The sequence below is a fragment of the Nerophis lumbriciformis genome, linkage group LG06 (assembly GCF_033978685.3).
Source record: "Nerophis lumbriciformis linkage group LG06, RoL_Nlum_v2.1, whole genome shotgun sequence".
Lineage (NCBI taxonomy): Eukaryota > Metazoa > Chordata > Actinopteri > Syngnathiformes > Syngnathidae > Nerophis > Nerophis lumbriciformis.
In genome coordinates, this window is record NC_084553.2 from 12,483,919 (window position 1) to 12,491,671 (window position 7,753).

General features: G+C 36.0%; 1 long non-coding RNA gene across 1 annotated transcript; it reads left to right on the forward strand.

The window, feature by feature from the left end:
* Positions 1-1,375: 1,375 nt before the first annotated feature.
* Positions 1,376-7,290, forward strand: LOC133608262 (uncharacterized). The gene is made up of 3 exons (XR_009815534.2): positions 1,376-1,425; positions 1,614-1,712; positions 4,240-7,290. It is a non-coding gene; the product is annotated as an uncharacterized lncRNA (long non-coding RNA).
* The last annotated feature ends 463 nt before the right edge of the window (positions 7,291-7,753 follow it).

The following is a 7,753-nucleotide window of genomic DNA, read 5'->3' on the forward strand; positions in this document are numbered from 1 at the left end:
AGTGCAGGTAACATGTTATTTGTTAGTATGGTAATTACTCTCATTACAATCGTGCAAAGTAGATAATGCTGTGTTTATACACATTAAAGTCTCTTGTGTTTTGTTTATAAAAAAGGGTCATAATGGTGCACCACTACAGCGGAAACTTGCTATCTGTTTATGTCCCTTTCACAGTTTCTGCACAGGATGTGAAATATATCCTGAAGGGTCAGGACATACACTTGATGCCATCCATCTCTGAACAACCTATTGAATCTATCTGGCTACATAATGAAAATGATGTGGTATATTTTACTGGCATGGAGGACATTGTGAATTCTTCATACAAGAACAGAATCACTCTGGACCGGGTCTCTGCAGAACTCACCATCAAAAACGCCACATATGAAGACAGTGGAGTCTATCTCCTAGAAATGAACATAAACAACAAGCCTGACACTTTCCTGTGTACAATTGAAGTTATAGGTAAGTTTACATTTCCATTCATAAACATTTTAACACAAATATTGAGCACTATAAATATTAACAATAGTGTTGATTGTGTTACATTTGAGCTCAAATGTGAACACGACTCAACACTACATGAATCTCCACCCCAATAACAAAAAAAAACATCTGACCTCATGTTGACCATCCTTCTGTTTTCTTACAGACAAAGTATCCAAACCCAACATATCCTGTGAGATGAGCGACACAAAGCAGGCGACACTTGTGTGCTCAACAGAGTCCAAACATCCTCATTTATTAAAGTTTAAGTGGAGCTCAGCAGGAAAGGAGCAGACTGGACCAAATTTAACAATAACTGTCAGGAATGAAGATGATGATCAAGTTTATCGTTGTGATGTCAGCAACCCTCTGACCAATGAAACGGCTTCATTCACCGCTAAGGATTGCTTCCTGGGTAATTATAATCAATAATGGTGGAAGATAAATATTCAAATGGTGGTTGTACATTATTTAAATGTTATTTTGGATTTAATGTACTTTAAAGAGTTGCTTTGAGTTCGACTTTTGTTTTTCTGTGCAGGTAAAAGATCAGATGCTCGACTGGTTATCATCCTATTCTGTAACTTCATTCTGGTCATCATCGTGTGTTGTGTTTTATACACAAAACGTCAACATTTAAAAGGTACAGAAACTCAATATAACAAAGGACACAACACTTTAAAAAATATTTTAATGATTTAAACGATGCACTCTTTCATCCCATGGAGAGAATTAAACTGTTGATGATGAATTAATATCATGTACATTCAAAAATATTTTAAAAGTAATACTTTTTGTGTGCACAACCTTTAAACCTACATCACGCTTTATTCCTGTCTTTTTCATGTCATTACATATTATGAAATGTTAATTTTCTCTTTGATCTTGCAGCACTTTTGGATACATATATTTGGAACAGAAGACCAAGTGTAAAAAAAGGTACGATTCTCAATTTAGAGTTACATGTAATGTTTTCATATTCACTTAATTACAATTGACTTAATCATCAGCAAATTATCATATTAGTTTTTTATTTAGAGTTATTTATTTAAATGTAATGAATAGCTTTTTGGGACGTTAATTTCCTTACCTCACTAACGCGATTGTAATCTTTGTGTTGTTGTTAGATGATTCAGTGTCCAAACAGCATAATGAAAGCACATCAACACTTCTTTCTAAAGAGAAATTAAATAAACAGCAGAAACCAGAAGAAAAGCTTGACTCAGGTAAACTAAAGTTGATACACTTATGTTCTGATTTATAATCTGACTTGTGTTCTTATTTTAGACATTTATTTTTGAATAGCTTGCCAGGATCTTAGTAGTTTCCTTACTTTGCTAACAAGTTTGGACATTTTTGTGATGTTGCATGTTTGCCAAGTGTTTGTTACAGTGTTCAAACAGCGTGAAAAAGAAAACACTTTCTTCCTAGACAGAGCACAAACCTTTTTTTTTCCAATCAGAGACAGAACGAAAAGTTATCTTTAGAACAAAAGGACAAATATAACTGAGAAGATTTAAAGTAGTTAGTTACCATGTTCTGCTTTGTGATCCGACTTATTTTTTCATTGACGTATTTTCCCTACTATGTACTAACCACCTGCGATGAGGTGGCGACTTGTCCAGGGTGTACCCCGCCTTCCGCCCGATTGTAGCTGGGATAGGCTCCGGCGCCCCCCGCGACCCCAAAGGGAATAAGCGGTAGAAAATGGATGGATGGATGGATGTACTAACCAGTGACGTGCAGTCACTAGAGGCAGGTGAGGCAGGGCCTCACCTGCCATCATGGAAAGAAAAAAATGTAAAAAGAAAAAACAATTATTAAATTGGTAAATGTATCTAGTGATTATACTATAAAGTTATTTTCCATTTAACTTCACCAGTTTTAGATTATTTTTATTCAAAATCGCTGAATTTTCACATTTGCCGTTCAAATACTGAGAAGAGACGATGCGGTGAACAGCAGCCAGTTGAGGCACGTCACTCAGTGCCTCAACATGGATTGCGCAATGACTCGGCTAACTGCTGGCCTGCTGTGCAGTGAGACCGTATTGCTATATGAACTATATTATACATTTCCATAGTTTAGTTAGCTGAGGTATATAATGTACAGTGTATTTTGTCAACAACTGTATGAGTGTTACGTATTTCTTGTGCTGAGCGATCATAAAACGGCTGCAAAAGACACACTAGCTGAGGCTCCAGTAGTCCCGCCTCCTGCACCCCCGTCGTAGAATTTGCACACCCTGACGGGAGTGTTGTATCAACTAAAGCCCACACTTAAACTTCCCACGTGCAAGATTGAATCTATTTAAAAAAGTTATTTCATAAGAAGCCAAAAAGTCCAAAAACAATAATGTTCGTGTTGGAGGAGTTGTGAATGACTGCAGGGCCACAACATTAGGTAAACCTGCAGACTGCAGGTGTACCTAATTCACAACTCCTCCAACACGAACATTATTGTTTTTGCACTTTTTGGCTTCTTATTAAATAACTTTTATAACCTATTTTTATGGGCTTTCCTCTTTGTGATGTTAAGTTCCTGTTATGCGCTGTTATACAGTATATACCTTGAGCTCTTATTTTGAAGGCGCTCAGAGCGGAAGTGATGACACGGAGTGGAGCGGAAGTTTTTGAAAGAAGGTAAATAAAGTGGTCCTCGTGTAAACTGGAGCCTCCGTGTTTGTTATTTTGTAGTTTCCTACAGTATAGGCGACATTTATAAACCCTCGGTTACACTTTTTTAAATAGATTCAATCTTGCACGTGGAAAGTTTAAGTGAGGGCTTTAGTTGATATAACACTCCCGTCAGGGGGTTCATTAATCCAGCACAACAGCGGCGCATGGACTTAATTTATAAATATAGGTAAGACCATAATAACGTTTTTTTTATTAAATGTGCTTTTTTTTTGTGCTACAGTTTGTATGTGTAAAGTTAAAGTTAAGTTAAAGTAACAATGATTGTCACACACACACTAGGTGTGGTGAAATTTGTCCTCTGCATTTGACCCATCCCCTTGTTCACCCCCTGGGAGGTGAGGGGAGCAGTGGGCAGTAGCGGCGCCACGCCCGGGAATCAGTTTTGGTGATTTAACCCCCAATTCCAACCCTTGATGCTGAGTGCCAAGCAGGGAAGAATGCTGGTATGAGCTTTTAAACATAACCCGTTAACTGCTGCCAATCAAATGGTCAATAAGATACTCTTTAGGGTTCATATGTTTGTAAATCTGACTGTGATGAAGTCAGTGCCTCACCAGCCATCAACCTCACCGCACGTCACTGGTACTAACTATATATTATGCGAAGAAATCAAACAATGTACTAAAATGATCCACTGTAAGAAATTGTTCAAACTCACAGTGTTTATAAAGTACAAGGAAGAAGAATCCTGATAAACATATTGAACCTTATTAAAAAAGGAGAAAATCTCATTTATTTTATAGAGACATCAATGACTGCTGTTCTACAAAAACTGTGTGCAAACACTTGATATATGTAAATAAACAGTTACAAAATATTTCAGTGTAAATAACTAATTTTCACAACGTATATATCTGGGGCTTATATATCGGTGCGGCTAATATATGGAAAAATCGTTTTTTCCCATTTTTTTTAGAAAAATATTTGAAAATGTGCGATTTATACTCCGGTGCGGTTTATAGTCCAGAAACAATTTATATTTTATATTCTGAAGCAACTCCAGTACTAAATATACAGTAGACTGCTTCTTCTAATCCTTCTTTGACCTCCACAGACATGAACACTATCACTCTATTTGAGGATACCAGAAAGGATCAGCAAGTTTATGGAGGAGAAAATGTGAAACATGAAGATGACTTACTGAGTCAAGCAACACCCATCAACTGGCGAGTAGAAGTTATCAGAACAAGCAACACAGGCACTTTAAATCATGTCACAATGAGAAAAGTCCCCTCCTCCGCTTCTCTAAAAGAGGAAAACATTCATTAATAATGAATCAGGACTCCTGGTGTCAACACCACAAACCCCTTTAATGCATACCTTACAGTAATTGTAACCAGGCCTAACCATGAGTCATTATTGAACATTTACAGATGATTATTGATTATGTGAGCAGTAAAGATGGTGACATTACTGTACATGGTGTCCCATACATTTCCATACACAGGAAAAATGTATCTTTTTTTATCTAAAAAAAACACATGTTTTCTGGCCATCAGGATTATTTAAAAGTGTTGGTGTTTATTCAAATGCATCTTCTAGTATAATTGTTTTTGATTATTATATTTCTTTTACATATTGATCAATAACTTACTTTGAGATTTGTAAGTGAAGATGACCAGCAGATATTTAAGTAATTATTTTTTATTAACAAAAAAAAAACGACAATATTTAAGTGTAGAACATATGCAAAATTGAAAGAATAAATACAATAAAGAGAAGTGACTGTCCACAATAAAATGACGTGGCAGGCCACATTGGAATGATATGGTGGGCCAGAAAAAAATGACGTGGCGGGCCAGATTTGGCCCACGGGCCTTGAGTTTGACACCTATGTTCTAGGTTATCAGAAGTATAAAAGAGTACAATGTTAAATGTATGGAAACTTACAGTACACCATTTATAATGATACAATCATGTTATGATGCTGTTGAACCGTCTATGATCAAAAAGTGAGTTTAGTTTTATATGCACTTTAGATTTGCACTCTCAGGATGTAGGAGGAAACTGGAGTAATGAATTGCAGACTATAATGTTGTCATGGTAACCACTTGGAAACCGTGCAGACCTAAACACCTACCACATGTGATGTAAATAACATTATTAAGTATTTGCCGTTTACAAACTGATACTGATACTTTGTATTGGAATTGTGTCATTGTCATGCAGATGAACAACATTTTGTCTTATAGATGTTTTTAAAACAAAAACATTTTACAGAAATGAAAACACTATCAAATAAAAACATCAATCTAAAAAGTCAATGGCAGTTTTGCAAAAGGGCGCTTGGATATTGACTACATAAAAAATAGTATTTCTACTCAGATCAGACATATTTACAGCTACTATTACCTACAGTTCTACAGCAACACAACAACTCTCTGTAGATGTATGAAACATCCCTCTAGTCAGGCAATCCCCTCCCACTCATCTGAGCATTAGAGTGGTCCACCACATTTTGATGTCATGGGTGCATTTACAAAAAAAAAAGGGCTAATTGTCGATGTTGAGTGGTACTTTTTAAAGTAATAATAACCTTTTGGCTGCCTTCTGGGAATTGCAGGGGGGTTACAAAACCCTGTGAGTTGTCGGTGCTAGATAACTCCAGGGTGAATCAATAGGTATTTTACCTGTACTTTTACTTAATTGACATTGTTTTTAACATTTGAATAACGTTCTGTTTTGTTCCTGCTAACATGACAGTGCACAGCTGTGTAAGCAAACCAAACAGGGAGGAGGTAGACGATGGGAACGCAGCAATGCTGCTTAGTACTGGTATTACAGTTACGTAGTATTCCAGTCCTGGAGCAAAGAAAAGTTCACTTTTATTGATTTCCGGCCATATGAAGATGAAGTTTGTCAATATCTGTGTTGTGTGACAAATGTTTTGCACTTTTCCTTTAGCCGGGTTATTGTCACTTTGCCACTGTTGTGTTAAAACAGTCATTGTATATATAAGCTATAGTGTATATTTTAGTCTTTATTTGATATTATTATAATATTATTTAACTTCCTTTATTTTCATGTGTGTCCAGTCAGTGTCCTCCCCCTCGTTTTGTACATCATGCCGCAACTTTGCAAGTATGTCTGTATGTCTGTATGTATGTATGTATGTATGTATGTATGTATGTATGTATGTAGTGTTGATGTAGCGTGTAATGCAGCTTGCTACAATTCTGTGGGGATAGCTTCGCCTGTAGCTTAGCTACATTAAATGGAGAGTAACTAGTAGCTTAGCTTACGACAATACAAATATTTTATCAAATAATTTGTCTGTATAGACAAAATTGTAAGAATTTGACAATGGTAATTTTGAATAGTTGAAAAGTTTACATTGACTGTTACTCTGTAGTGAATTACAATTGGCTTAGACGGCTTTTAAAAGTTAGTGTGTATTTCTGTTTTCATTTATTTTATAAAGCAGAAGTTGCTTTGTTGGTCACGCCAAATAAATCTGACAAAATAATTGCTGTCTGACTTTAATCGCCAAATTGTGATTAGCTAATAGCATGTGTGATTTCTCTGCACTGAGTAAAGTTTGGAGGTCTTTTTTTGCACATTCCCACATCCTATAACACATTATAAACACCATTTCCATCAAAAACTAAATTAAGTTAATTAAATTGCAATATGATGTTTTTGTTGTATTTATTTTATTTTTGTTTTGTTATCCCTTGCACGTGTTCATGCTCTCTTTGTTTATTATTTCGTTATAGTCGAGTTATTTCAAGGTCTTAATTACTGGTTCAACCTTTTTGAGGACAAATATTTTCTATATATATATTTTGACATGTTCTGTTGTATGTTCTGATTGTTTGAATGTTGTGTATAACATTGTTGAAATAAAGTTAGAGAAAAAAGAGCTGTGATTGGTCAACTTGTTATGACATCATTTCTGGGTTCACCCAGCCCACCTTGGCGAACGTCTTCTCTTACGGTTTTAAAGCAACGTGCACATTAAAAGTGACCGTTGTTATAAAATGATTAGTTCCAGCGCCAACATTAAAGTGAGTGTCGCCAACAACATTATATCACACGCAGGAGAACGTGTGGGAGACAATTGCAAGTAGGTCCCGCCTGCTCGTACCGAAACAAAGATTGTGGATGACGGACAAGAGGATCACTCTGCTGATGTAATTCCACCGTCGAATAAACTTGCTGAGAGCGATGCACTGAGTGAGACCTCTTGTGGCAAGTTCGAAAGCCAGAGCCGAAGAAAGAAACACAGACGTAGCAATTTATCGACGACGGCAAAGTTATTAAGTTTATTTTAATTTATCGTTCCATTCATTGACTTATTGACTATCGGTCCCGTTGTTGTGAAAAAATGTGCTGCTTCATTAAAAAATGCAACCAGTTGCATAATCTGATGGTTAGCAACATAATAGACGGATTTTGATGACATTTTCAGAAAATTTCCGAAATAGTCGTTTTTATTATTCATACATGAGCTTGTCACAATAGGTTAATCAAGGTTTATAACGTTTTAGTTTCGGTTTGTTTCCTGGTATGTTAGGTAATGCTGAAAATAAAAACAATGTTTTTAACCTTACTTGATGTGGTTATTT